Genomic DNA, 15,020 nt, shown 5'->3' on the forward strand with positions numbered 1-15,020 from the left:
TGACCTGGAAAAACTCAGAAGGAAGCTTTCGGGACAAAGCACCACCGTCTCGAGGCGGAATTTGGGCAGAACCAATCTAGGGCTCCGGCGGAGCTGTTCTGCGGGGGAAACATTCCTCCGGGAGGGGGAAATCGAAACCATCGTCATCACCAACGATCCCCTAATCGAGAGGGGTCAATCTCCGTCAACATCTTCACCAACACCATCTCCTCTTAAACCCTAGTTCATCTCTTGTATTCGATCTTGGTCCCAAAACCTCAGATTGGTACCAGTGGGTTGCTAGTAGTGTTGGTTATTCCTTGTAGTTGATGCTAGTTGGTTTATCCAGTAGAAGATTATATTTTCAAATCCTTAATGATAATTAATACTCCTCTGATCTTGATCATAAATATGTTTTATGAGTAGTTACGTTTGTTCCTGAGGATATGGGAGAAGTCTTGTTACAAGTAATCATGTGAATTTAGTATTCGTTCGATATTTTGATGAGATGTATGTTGTCTCTCCTCTATTGGTGTTATGTGAACGTCGACTACATGACACTTCACCATTATTTGGGCCTAGGGGAAGGCATTAGGAAGTAATAAGTAGATGATGGGTTGCTAGAGTGACAGAAGGTTAAACCCTAGTTTATGCGTTGCTTCGTAAGGGGCTGATTTGGATCCATATGTTTCATGCTATGGTTAGGTTTACCTTAATTATTATTTCGTAGCTGCGGATGCTTGCAAGAGGGGTTAATCATAAGTGGGAGGCTTGTCCAAGGAAGGGCAGCACCCAAGCACTGGTCCACCCACATATCAAATTATCAAAGTAACGAACGCGAATCATATGAGCATGATGAAAACTAGCTTGACAACAATTCCCATGTGTCCTCGGGAGCGCTTTGCTTTATATAAGAGTTTGTCCAGGTTTGTCCTTTGCTAAAAAAAGGATTGGGCCACCTTGCTGCACCTTGTTTACTTCTATTACTTATTACCCATTACGATTGTCTTATCCCAAAACTATCTGTTACCGATAATTTCATTTCATGTAGAGAATACCTTGCTGAAAACCACTTGTCATTTCCTTCTGCTCCTCATTGGGTTCGACACTCTTACTTATCGAAAGGACTACGATAGATCCCCTATACTTGTGGGTCATCAATACCAACAACAAATTTATATGAAAGACGTACTAATGGAATTTCTTTTTTGATAGCAATGTATTCTTTCGGGAGTTTGACTGTACATGTCCTTGATCGAATTTGAGTTAGCTGGTTCCATATGGTACATGGACTAACTGAGGATGAGATGGAGTCGTTCCATGGGTACCAGTTCATCCATTAGAATGATTAGTTAAAGCTCAACTGGTATGAAATATAATGTTCCTATCATCACTTTGTAGCTGTAGAGTTTTTCCATTTTAGTTGCCAACAATTCCTCTTGCAAGTTAAAAACTTGAGTTCTTTGTAGTTCTAAGATTGCGTATGTAACACTAGCATTAGGCAGCCTTTAGAGCTCCAAACTGTAGTTAACTAAAAATATCCAAATGCACTCTATATGGATGCTAGTGAAGCTAAGTCACATGCTCGAGGGAAGACTGTTAGCAAACCTAGCACCTGCTCGCCTCCCACCCCCTGCAGTTGTGGGAAGAAGGCCGTGCTCATAAACCTTCCACATGTTTTTCATTGAGAAAAGCTAAAGTTCATTCAGCAACAGGAAAGCCCTCCTAATAGGGAGAGAAGCCCCCTCCCTTGTATTCATGGTGCAAACAATTGTTCGCTCTGGGATGTCTCATTCGAGCGAACGGTGCCACCAGAGTGTTGGCTCAAAAACCTCTCCTAAGGAACAGTTCAGCAATTTTCATGCTATAACAGAGATAGAGGTCATGTTATAACAGGTCATGCTGAGAAGAAAAAATTGGAGTGCTACAACAGAAAAAAATGTCGTACTACCACACAGAAAATTTCCGTGCATTTTGAGGGATCTGCCATGTTGCAGAAATAAGAGAAGTTGCCCACATATCCAGGATTTGCCATGATGATGCTACGCAAAGAAGATGCCATACATGCTTCCAGTAATTTACATGCTACATCATATGAGAGTGTTGTGCTAAACATGGGGTCGTTCGCTCGGGATGGTGCGTGGGAGCGAACACTTGCGTCGTTTTCTCGGGAGGGTGCATGAGAGTGAATGGCATGCCGACGAGAATTGCCACATTTCACTGCTGATGAAGCTATGTACCTAGGGTAGGGTCATGGACCTGTCCTAACTGCCCTACCCAAGGACATCTCTAGAAGAAATCACCTTTCAATCGACTTGGAGGCGTTCCACTTGACAGACTCGAAGACACCCGACCAAGAAGCACTCACTCGACCAAGAAGCAATCACTCGACGACCAGGAGGCCTAAAGTCACTCCGCACTCTAACGGTCGGTCATTAAGTAGCTTTTATGGTCATCACAGCACTTTATTACTAGCGTTACCAGTAACGCCTTGCCTTAATGTACATTGAACCCTTCGTAACGTGGGCTGGACGGGGTCCTGGCGCACTCTATATAAGCCACCCCCTCCTCCGAGACAAGGGTTCGCACCTCTGTAACTCATACTCACATAATCCAGTCGACCGCCTCCGGCTCCGAGACGTAGGGCTTTTACTTCCTCCGAGAAGGGCCTGAACTCGTAAACCTTGCGTCCTTACAACTTCTCCATAGCTAGGACCTCGCCTCTCCATACTTACCCCCCTACATTACTGTCAGACTTAGAACCACGACAGTTGGCGCCCACCGTGGGGCTGGTGTTTTAGCGTTTTGTTGGAGGAGTTGCGATTTTTTCCGACCCGAATCGTCATGGTTTTCGACGGAGTTTTGGTGGAGGGCCGCGAGATCCGTCTCGACGCGCTCACGTTCATCGCCGACAACTCCGCCTGGCTTCAGGAGGCTCCGCTCGACGTGGACGCACTCCCTGTCCGCGGGGCAATGCACTTTAGCGCGTGCGTCCGCGGCGTTCTCCTGCGGCAACCATCGACCCCCTACCGGTCGACTCCTGTGTTGTCCTCCCTCCCCGTTTCCCGCCGGCGCAAGCGCTCCGGTCGGTCGAGACTTCAGCGGTGGGTGAGACACGCGGTGGCCCGTCAGTCGGCCACCCATCAAGTCGCGGCGATCGAGCCTGACGAATCCCTCTACGGCCTGTTCGACTGGCTCCGAAGAGACTGCATCCGAGTGCGACAGCAGCGATTCGGCGGCAGAGGTTCTGATGGTCGATGGACCGCCCAGTCCCCCCGGTTTTACCCGCACCGACAGAGGCGCGGGAGGAGGCGACCCGTCGCGTCCCCATGAGGAGTATCTTCCCGAGCCTCTCACGTCGCTGCAGAGAGAAGAACTTCGCCGCCGGAATGTGGATGCGCTGCACACTCCTATCGTTGGAGAAACCCCCGAGGCTCGCCCCTTGGAGGACGCGCGCCTGGCAAACTTGGCCGAGCACACTCGACTGGAGAACCTCCAGCGAGCACTCGACGAGCGTGCGCGACAACGAGTTCCCGAATCCAGTTGACGTCAGCTCTTCCCGCCCCTGCAGGTATATCGGACTCCGATTCAGAATTTAGCAGCTGCGGCCCGTATAGCGGAGTCAATTCAGCCTTCCCAGTCGGAGGCTAGCAGGGGCTTGCTGCAGATCAGAGCGTTACTCCGGGCAGCAGGAGATCAGAATTCCGTTGTTTCTCAGTCGCGGAACAGAATTCACAGCAGGTCCGTTGCCGCAGACACAATCCAGTCGGCTCACAGCCCGAGATTGCCCCCGAGGCGTGAGGGACGTGGAGACCGGCGTGACCAGTACGGGAACCATGAGCAGTATGATCACCGAGTCGATCGTGACGGTCGACGTCGAGTGCCTACGCCTCCCTCGAGGAGCGGGTCGTATGTGCCTCGCCAGCAGGATGACAGGCGCCCTCATAGTGGTGGGCGAAGGATTCTAGTCGACCCCAGAGGGCCAGGCTTTGACGTGAGATCCATCCTCGTCCAAGGTCTGGTCGACAGGAACAGGGCTCACCGAGAGGGCCACGACAGAGATGCACCTACCAGCAGCAGAGTACATGTTTCGGGGCCAGAGTGCTTTAGTAGAGCCATCAGGGCTGCTGTGATTCCTCCCAACTTCAGGTTGGCGACTAGAGTCAGTAAATTCACTAGCGAGTCCAAGCCTGATACTTGGCTTGAGGACTACTGAGTGGCCGTCCAGATTGGTGGCGGCAATGATGAAGTGGCCATGAAGCACCTGCCTCTCATGTTGGAGGGCTCGGCCAGAGCGTGGCTAAACCAGTTAGCGCCTAGCAGCATTTACACTTGGGAAGATCTCTCCCGAGTGTTCGTCACCACATTTGAAGGCACATGCAAGCGACCGGCAGGACTGACGGAACTGCGGTCTTGTGTGCAAAAGCCGAATGAAACTTTGAGGGATTACATCCAGAGATGGATCACGTTACATCACTCGGTGGAGAATGTGCCTGACCACCAAGCAGTTTGTGCCTTCAAGGAAGGCGTCAAGTATAGAGAACTGAATCTGAAATTCGGTCGAACCGGGGATATGTCCCTGAATCGGATGATGGAGATTGCCACCAAGTACACTAATGGTGAAGACGAGGATCGACTCAAGAGCGGCAAGCTCAAGTCAGTCGCCCAAGAAACCAGAGGCAATTCCAATCGGAAACAGAAGCGGAAAGCCGAGCCAGCGGCTCCTGGGGAAGCCTTAGCTTTGGCCCAAGGAAAGTCTAAAGGGAAACCTAAAGGGCCTTGGAACCCCAAAAAGGTTAAAGACCAGGAGGGAAATGATGTGTTGGACTTACCGTGTCTCGTCCTCACAAAGAAAGATGAAGAGGGTAATTTTATTTACCCGAAACATACCAATCGGCAGTGTCGACTCTTGATCCAGCAGTTCCAGGGCAAGCAGCCCAAGGGTAAGGAAAAGGAGTCAGACAAGGTCGAGGACAAAGAAGACAGTGATGACGGATACCCTCAAGTCAATTCCACCTTGATGATTTTTGCTGATGTTGAGAGCAAAAGTCGACTAGAAGTTATTAACCGAGAGGTGAATATGGTCGCTCCGGCGACACCTAGTTACCTGAAATGGTCTCAGACTGCCATAACATTCGACCAGTCCGACTACCCAACGCACATCGCCACCCCTGGGAGGCAAGCTTTGGTGGTCGACCCAGTTGTTGAAGGCACCCGACTGACCAAAGTCCTGATGGATGGTGGCAGTGGTTTGAACATATTATACGCTGAGACGTTGAAGGGGATGGGCATTCCGATGTCCAGACTCAGTGCCAGCAACATGAGTTTCCATGGAGTCATTCCTAGGAAGAAGGCTGAATCACTCGGCCAGATTGCTCTTGATGTGGTTTCCGGTGATTCCAAGAATTACCGCAAAGAAAAGTTGACATTTGAAGTCGTAGACTTCCAGAGTGCCTATCACGCTATTTTGGGCAGGCCGGCTTATGCACGCTTCATGGCCCGACCATGTTACGTGTATCTCAAATTGAAGATGCCTGGCCCCAAAGGTGTAATCACCATTACGGGCAATCGAAAGAAAGCGGAAGAATGTTTTCAGAAGGGTTCGAAGATCGCCGACGCACAGATGGCAGTGGTGGAGTTGCAGGAATACCAGAACACTGCAGACCCGAGTGATCTGTTGCGAGCCAAGAAGCCCGCTACAGAGTCATCTTTCCAGTCAACTGGCGATACGAAGACAGCTCACATCCACCCGACCGATCCCAGCGCCGCTCCAACTCATATCTTGACAACACTCGACTCCAAATAGGAAGAAGCGCTCATCCAGTTCCTCCATGAGAACTGGGACATTTTCGCATGGAAGCCTTCTGACATGCCAGGTGTTCCCAGGGAGCTGGCTGAGCATCGCCTGAGAGTCGACTCAAAAGTGAAACCCGTCAAGGAGCATCTCCGACGGTCCGCCGTCCAAAAGAGAAAGGCTATTGGCGAGGAGGTGGCTCGGATCTTAGCAGCGGAGTTCATCCGAGAAATCTACCACTCCGAGTGGCTCGCCAACGTTGTCATGGTCCCCAAGAAGGACAAGTCACTTCGCATGTGCATTGAATTTAAACATATCAATCGGGCCTGCACGAAAGATCATTTTCCTCTCCCCCGCATCGACCAGATAGTCGACTCGACTGCGGGATGTGAGCGACTGTCTTTCTTAGACGCCTATTCCGGGTACCATCAGATCCGTCTGTATGGACCTGACGAGATCAAGACGGCTTTCATCACTCCATTCGGGCACTTCTATTATGTTACCATGCCGTTCGGCCTCAAGAATGCCGGAGCCACATTCATGAGGATGATTCAGAAGTGTTTACTCACTCAAATCAGTCGGAACGTGGAAGCATACATGGATGATATTGTGGTCAAGTCACGGAAGGATTCCGACCTGCTGACTGACCTTGCTAAAACCTTTGCCAACCTCAGGAGGTATGATATCAAGGTTAATCCATCAAAGTGTACATTCGGAGTCCCTGGCGGAAAGTTACTCGGTTTTCTCGTTTCCGAACGGGGAATCAACACCAATCCAGAAAAAGTTGGCACTATACTCCGAATGAAAAGCCCTGTGCGAGTGCACGACGTCCAGAAGCTTACTGGTTGCTTGGCCGCCCTAAGTTGATTCATATCTCGTCTCGGTGAAAAGGCATTACCTCTTTACCAATTAATGAAGAAGTCCGACAAGTTCGAGTGGACTCCTGAAGCTGATGCAGCGTTTGCAGAGCTCAAAGCTCTGCTCTCCACCCAGCCGGTGCTTGCTGCCCCAATCAGCAAAGAGCCTTTGCTGCTTTACATTGCAGCCACAGGACAAGTCGTCAGTACGGTACTTACGGTCGAGCGGGAGGAAGAAGGGAAAACCTTCAAAGTTCAGCGCCCAGTATATTATATTTCTGAAGTCTTGACCCCATCGAAGCAAAGATATCCTCACTATTAGAAGCTTGTATATGGGATTTATATGACCACCAAGAAAGTTGCTCACTACTTCTCTAATCATTCCATTACAGTCGTCAGCAACGCTCCATTATCAGAGATCCTGCATAACAGGGATGCAACTGGTCGAGTGGCAAAATGGGTGATTGAACTCCTTCCCCTAGATATCAAGTTTGAGGCAAAGAAAGCTATCAAGTCCCAAGCAATCGCAGATTTCGTCGCCGAGTGGATTGAACAGCAGCTGCCGACTCAGATTCACTTGGAGCATTGGACTATGTTTTTCGACGGCTCCAAGATGCTGAGTGGTTCCGGTGCCGGAGTGGTGTTGGTCTCCCCCAGAGGAGATAAACTCAGATATGTTCTTCAAATCCACTTTGATTCCTCCAATAACGAGGCCGAATATGAAGCACTTTTATATGGGTTGCGCATGGCCATCTCACTCGGCGTCCGCCGCCTCATGGTCTATGGCGACTCAGATTTGGTGGTTAATCAGGTGATGAAGGAATGGGATGTCAGAAGTCCAGCCATGACTGGTTATTGCAATGCAGTGAGGAAGCTGGAGAAGAAATTCAAGGGGTTAGAGCTTCATCACATACCCCGACTGAAAAATCAAGCAGGTGATGATTTGGCAAAGATAGGTTCCAAAAGAGAAGCCATTCCCAGCAATGTGTTTTTGGAACACATCCACACACCATCAGTCCAGGAGGATCCCTTCACTGAAGAGGCCCCGCAGCCAAGGAGTACCACGGATCCGACTGAAGTTGAAATTCCCGCTGTGGTTGATCTGATCATGGAAGTGTTGGTTATCACGCCCGCCTGGACAGAACCATATATCGCGTACATCCTAAGGAAAGAACTCCCAGAAGACGAAGAAGAGGATCGACAGATCATCCCTCGATCCAAGGCCTTTACAGTCATAAAGGGACAGTTATATAGAGAAAGCGCGACTGGGGTCAGCCAGAAGTGTATCACACCAGAAGAAGGTCAGATGATCCTTAACGATATCCACTCGGGGAGCTGTGGTCATCATGCGTCCTCTCGGACCATTGTGGCTAAAGCATACCGAGCAGGGTTCTACTGGCCAAAGGCCAATGAGATGGAAAAAGAGATAGTCGACAAATGTGAAGGATGTCAGTATTACGCCAATATGCCGCACAAGCCCGCGTCAGCCCTGAAAACCATTCCACTCGTCTGGACCTTCGCCGTTTGGGGGATGGACATGGTTGGACCACTGAGAACAGGTAGGAGCGGCTTCACTCATGTGCTGGTAGCAGTCGACAAGTTCACCAAATGGATTGAAGCCAAGCCTATCAAGAATCTCGATGCTTGCACCGCTATCAGCTTCATCAGAGAGTTGATATTCAGATATGCAGTTCCGCACAGTATCATCACGGACAACGGGTCAAACTTTGATTCCGACAAGTTCAGGGCCTTTTGCGCCTCTCAGGGCACTCGGGTCGACTATGCTTCGGTCGCTCACCCCCAGTCGAATGGTCAAGCAAAAAGGGCAAACGGCCTAATTCTTAAAGGACTGAAACCCCGATTGATGCGTGATCTCAAGCACGCAGCAGGTGCATGGGTCGACGAGCTCCCATCAGTCCTTTGGGGATTGAGGACAACCCCGAATCGATCGACCGGAAGAACCCCATTCTTTCTGGTCTACGGACCCGAGGCAGTCTTGCCGAGTGACCTGCTTCACAATGCTCCCCGAGTCGAGCTCTACTCTGAAGATGAAGCAGAACAAGCCCGGCAAGACGCAGTCGACCTCCTAGAAGAAGAAAGAGAAATGGCCTTGATTCGATTGACCATCTATCAGCAAGACTTGCGTCGATTCCATGCTAGAAACGTGAAGAGTCGAGCCTTCCAAGAAGGAGACTTAGTCCTCCGAGTGGATCAGCAGAAACCACACAAGCTCGCTCCTACTTGGGAAGGCCCCTTCATAGTCACTAGGGTCCTCCACAATGGAGCATACCACCTCTACAATGTCGATCGCCAGATTGATGAGCCACGAGCCTGGAATGCGGAGCTACTCCGCCCCTTTTATACTTGAATTCTCACTCGGATGAGATGTAATAAGAAAAACTCCTGTAGTTTATTTATCAAAGACAAGAGCGTTAATATTGTTTTTGTTTGTGTAAGAAATCCCCCAGTGGGTGGCTTAGCTACGAATCCGCTTCGCCTAAGTTTGTAAAAACAGTTTCCTACCGAGTGGCGAGCCAGCCTCCCACTCGGGGGCTTACCTGCGAATCTGTTTCTCTTAAGTTTGAAAAATCCTACCGAGTGGAGAGCAATCCTCCCACTCGGGGGCTTAGCTGCAGTCCAGTACTCGCCTAAGTTCTCCCACTTAGAGACTTAGCTGCAGTCAGGCACTCGCCTAAGTTTGAAAAATCCTACCGAGTGGAGAGCAATCCTCCCACTCGGGGGCTTAGCTGCAGTCCAGTACTCGCCTAAGTTCTCCCACTTAGAGACTTAGCTGCAGTCAGGCACTCGCCTAAGTTTGAAAAATCCTACCGAGTGGAGAGCAATCCTCCCACTCGAGGGCTTAGCTGCAGTCCAGTACTCGCCTAAGTTCTCCCACTTAGAGACTTAGCTGCAGTCAGGCACTCGCCTAAGTTTGACAAATCCTACCGAGTGGAGAGCAACCCTCCCACTCGGGGGCTTAGCTACAGTCCAGTACTCGCCTAAGTTCTCCCACTTAGAGACTTAGCTGCAGTCAGGCACTCGCCTAAGTTTGACAAATCCTACCGAGTGGAGAGAAATCCTCCCACTCAGGGGCTTAGTTGCAGTCCAGTACTCGCCTAAGTTCTCTCACTTAGAGACTTAGCTGCAGTTAGGCACTCGCCTAAGTTTGACAAATCCTACCGAGTGGAGAGCAATCCTCCCACTCGGGGGCTTAGCTGCAGTCCAGTACTCGCCTAAGTTCTCCCACTTAGAGACTTAGCTGCAGTCAGGCACTCGCCTAAGTTTGAAAAATCCTACCGAGTGGAGAGCAATCCTCCCACTCGGGGGCTTAGCTGCAGTCCAGTACTCGCCTAAGTTCTCCCACTTAGAGACTTAGCTGCAGTCAGGCACTCGCCTAAGTTTGACAAATCCTACCGAGTGGAGAGCAATCCCCCCACTCGGGGGCTTAGCTGCAGTCCAATACTCGCCTAAGTTCTCTCTCTAGAAGACTTAGCTGCAGTCCGGCACTCGCCTAAGTTTGAAAAAATCCTACCGAGTGGAGAGTAATCCTCCCACCCGAGGGCTTAGTTGCAGTCCAGTACTCGCCTAAGTATGAAACACATCTCAAATCCTCAAGGACGACGAGGGGCAGGTCGACTGCCACCTTCTCCTGGAGAGCTTCGCCACAAATACAATGTGCGCTCCGTCCCGCTCTGCAGTAACAGGGTGTGGGTCGACCGCCGCCTTCCCCTGGGGAGCTTCGCCACGAACACAAGACATGGGTCGACTGCTCCCTCTCCTTCGGGGCTGCGCTGCGATTATAGAAAGTTGTCTCGAATGAAGAATGGGTTCACTCGGCAGGAGATTCATAAAGATATTCAACGGTAAACCAAGTTCAAATAAATCCTAAAGGTTCCGGATCACAGGTCAAAGTACTCGGGCATGCAGCCCGAAAAAGTTTAAGGGTTACAAAAACCACTCGGCATTCCGAGGCAAATTTAAGGTGGGAGATAAGAGTTTGTTCACTCCGCGGGAGGAGGGCTGGCAGGCTCGACAAACTCATCCAGGTCGACGCCATCGGCAATCCGAGTGGCGGCAGCTATGAAAGTCTCCATGAAAGTTCGGAAGTCGTGTTTCTGGGTGTTGGCGACCTTGATTGCGGCCAGCTTGTCTTGTCGCACCTCCTTGCAGTGGACGCGAACCAAGGACAGAGCCACATCAGCGCCACACCGAGCAGAAGACTTCTTCCACTCCTGCACTCGGTCAGGGATTCCGTTAAGTCGAGTCATCAGAGACTCAAGATCGTTTTGGAGCATAGCCTCTGGCCAAAGCGCTGGGTCGATCCGTGACATGGCGACCTTCAGACGAGCTAGGTAATCCACGGCACCGTCGATGCGAGATTCCAGTCGGAGCAGATTCATGGCAGTTTCATCTTTCACAAGAGAGTTGATTGGATCCAAACCTGGTTCGATCCGCCTAGTCTCCTCTTCAAAGTTCTGGCAAAACTCTACATTCACGATCCAAGGATAAGTCAATTTTCATACACTGAGTTGACACAAAAAAATCAGTCGGAACAGAATGTGCACCTTCAAGCTTGATGTACAACTTCTTGGCAAGACTCCTCAGATAGCTCTCCAGGTCATCCCTCCTGCGAGCAATTCCTTCCATTTTCTCGCCTTGAACGAGATTCGCCTTCTTCCAGCGCGAGCACTCCTTGTTGGAGTCATTCAGAGCAGTCTTCAGTCTGGTATTCTCTTCTTCCAACTGGCTGACTGAAGCTAGCTTCTGTTCGGCCAGAGCGGTCCTGTCGTCAGCCTCCTTCTGGGCAGCAGCCAAATCCCTGATCCTTTTTCACCAAAGCTTCCCTTAGTTTTTCTGCAAAGAAGTGATGATTGATTCAGAAATAGCAGAAGGATGCTCGAGCCGAAAACTGACCAGTCGACAAACTTGTCTTACCAGCGGTGCCGTCTCTGACCGTCTGCAGTTCTGTCCTGGCCAGCTCCAAGTCGAGTTTCAGTTGAATCTGCTGCCTCTCCAAATCAGTGAAGCGAGCTCCAAGATCACAAGATTTCTGAAATCAAAGGGGAGAAATTATTCCACAGCAAAAAACTTCAAAGACATTAAGTGCTAAGACTACGGTCGACTGCCCGCAGTCCACCATAGTCTCGGGGACTACACCCAGTGGGTGCACTTTGCGTGCCCCCACCGGTTCTGATTCCACTCGGCCGGTCCGCCGGAGTCGAGTTCAAAAAAGAGAAGAGAGATAAAGTAGAACTCAGACCACAGTCGACTGCCAGCAGTCGACCGCGGTCTCGGGGACTACACCCAGTGGGTGCACTCAGCGTGCCCCCACCGGTTCTGATTCCACTCGACCGGATCGAGCGGAAGAAACAACCTACCAGTTCGGTTTTTACTCGACAAAATACAAAGACTACAGTCGACTGGCAGCAGTCCACCGTAGCCTCGGGGACTACACCCAGTGGGTGCACTCAGCGTGCCCCCACCAGTCCAAAATTTCAATCGACGCACCCAGTGGGTGTACAGATGCAAAGACTTTTGAAAAGAATCTTTAGATGGCCGACTAACCTGGACGTTGCTCTAGAGAGCCGAGCTGGCATCATAGGCGGCTTGGCTGGCGTCCCGCACCATCTTCATCTTCTCCATCATAATGCCCGCCTGGCGTATGGCTTCCCTAGCAGCATTCACCTCGTCCTCGGGGACATGATGGGTCGCAAAAACTGAAGGCGGGTCGACAGGAGCCTGAGCAGCCGACGAAGAAGGCAAGGCACTCGACAGGGGCTCGGCGAAGGTAACAGAACCCCGATTGACGTCATCAGTGTCCTGAACGACTGGTTCCGCCCTCGGCGTCGACTGTGGCGCCTCGCTTGCAGGAGCTCGCCTATTCTTCCTCGTCAAAGGCCTCTTGGGCTCTTCATCATCATCAGGGAGGTCAATAAAGTTGGGAGCTGTGCGAAGTTCAATTGCCAAAATCACGTCACCTAGTGGTGCACATTGCAGTTGAATCGACTGAACAAAGACAGTATGGCAGAAGTCATACCCGGATTAGAAGTGACCGCATCCTCCATCACCTCATCATCATCCCTGTAAGCTGAGGTCCCGGAAGTGGTAGCACTGACAATTCCAAAGTTCGTCTAGTTAAAATAAGAAAAACAAACAGCGCAGAACGTCGAGTGAATACAAGGAGAGACACTCACGCAGAGGCGACAGGGATATCGATCTTGATCTTCGGCAGCGCTTTCCGAGCCTTTGGTTCTGCAACTTTGGGGTGCTTTGGCGCCTTCTCAGTCGTGGTTGGTGAAGAGAACCGAGGACGCTTCGAAGATTGACCAGCCTGAGCAGTCGCCTTGTCGCGGGCACTCGGCCGATCCTGGTCAAGCTTGGATCGTCTCTCTATGCGAGGAGGCGACTCGACTTCTTCCCCATCACTTGAGTCGTCGCTTCCTCCATCCCCTTCACCATCGGAAGTCCACTCGCCGCTTTCGCCACCGCTCGCCTCACCTTCCAGAGCTTGCTCTTACTCCCCGTTGGGCATCGAATACATTTCAATAATGGCCTGAAAGGAAGCAGGGAGGACAAAGTCAGTCAACGCAATACAGACAGCTGCGCGAGTGAATTCAGATTACAAGCAAAAACTCAGAATTAGACCTGCTCTGGCGCACGCGACTGGTCGAATGGGGGAACTCTCCTGGCTCCTCTGGGATTATCCTTGTTCCCGGTAATACTCGACATCCACTTCTCCAGTGTGTCGTCGTCGACCTCCTCCGGGTGGATCCGAGTGGAGTCTTCTAGACACGAGTACATCCACATCGGATGGTCTCAGGCTTGGAGAGGCTGGATGCGCCTTTGAAGGAAGACCTCCAAGAGATCCATACCAGTGACCCCGTCACGAATGAGCTGGACCACTCGGTCGACCAACACCTTCACTTGCGCCTTCTCCTCCGGGAGCACCTTCAAAGGGGAGGGTTTTTCCACTCGGTCCATGGTAAAGGGAGGGAGGCCAGTCGATTGCCCTGGCGTCGACTGGTCTTTACAGTAGAACCAAGTCGACTGCCATCCGCGAACTGAGTCGGGAAGAATCATGGCCGGAAAGGAGCTTTTTCCCCTCGTCTGGATGCCAAGACCCCCACACATCTGGATCACTTGGGTCCTCTCGTCACTCGGGTTAGCCTTTTTCACTGTCTGGGAGCGACAAGTGAAAATATGCTTGAAAAGACCCCAGTGAGGTCGACAACCCAAGAAGTTCTCACACAAGGAAATGAACGCGGCAAGATAAACGATTGAGTTGGGAGTAAAATGGTGGAGTTGAGCCCCAAAGAAGTTTAGAAACCCTCGGAAGAAAGGATGAGGAGGCAAGGAAAACCCACGGTCGACGTGGGTGGCAAGAAGAACACGCTCACCCTCCCGGGGTTGCGGCTCGGATTCCTTCCCCGGAAGCCGTGCCGAGTCGTAGGGGATCAGCCCTCCCTCAGCCAGGTCGTCGAGGTCTTCTTGGGAGATCCTCAAGTGGATCCAGTCGCCCTGAATCCAACCCTTCGGCATGCCAGTCCGCGAGGAAGATCCGCCCCGGCTCGTCGCCTTCCCCTTCGACCTCGCCGTCGCCTTCTTTGCCCGCTCCAGAGCCGCTGTCTTCTACTTCACCATTGTCGCCGGCAAGACGCGTGTGGTGCGGTGGCACTGGGGCGAGAGCGAGCGCAGCGGAGAGGCGTGAGGAGGAGAAGAGATAATGGGGCGCACTGTTCGGGAGACTCTGGTCCAACGCCTTATATGAGGCCGATTCCGAGTGGCTGACATGTAGGCCCAGATGGCTCTGTCAAATCCCGTAACGACCGCGCGAGCGATACGTGGCGAAAAAGGTGGCACGGGGATCGAGGCGGCTCCGCTCTATCCCATCCGATTACTGCGGCCTCCCCCGTCCCGCGCGCTTCCCAAAATTCGGATCCCACGAAATCCGCGGGCAGCAAACAACTTGTCAGACCAAAGATCTCCTCCGCACCGTCACTCGGAGCCTTACAAGTAAAGAAACTCACTCGACGAAGAATTAAGAATGGATCAAGGCGACTGAAAGGAGGTTGCCGTCATCACTCAGGTCCGTTGATCCGAAACAAGATATGCTCACGGCATGAAAAACGAGTCGGAGAAGTTCTCAACTCCTTCCCCACTCAAACCTCGATCCATTCGGGGGCTAATGACGAAGCTATGTACCTAGGGTAGGGTCATGGACCTGTCCTAACTGCCCTACCCAAGGACATCTCTAGAAGAAATCACCTTTCAATCGACTTGGAGGCGTTCCACTCGACAGACTCGAAGACACCCGACCAAGAAGCATTCACTCGATCAAGAAGCAATCACTCTACGACCAGGAGGCCTAGAGTCACTCCGCACTCTAACGG

Source organism: Triticum urartu, chromosome 3A (assembly GCF_056163025.1).
Source record: "Triticum urartu cultivar PI428250 chromosome 3A, HENAU_Tu73, whole genome shotgun sequence".
NCBI classification, from domain to species: Eukaryota; Viridiplantae; Streptophyta; class Magnoliopsida; order Poales; family Poaceae; genus Triticum; species Triticum urartu.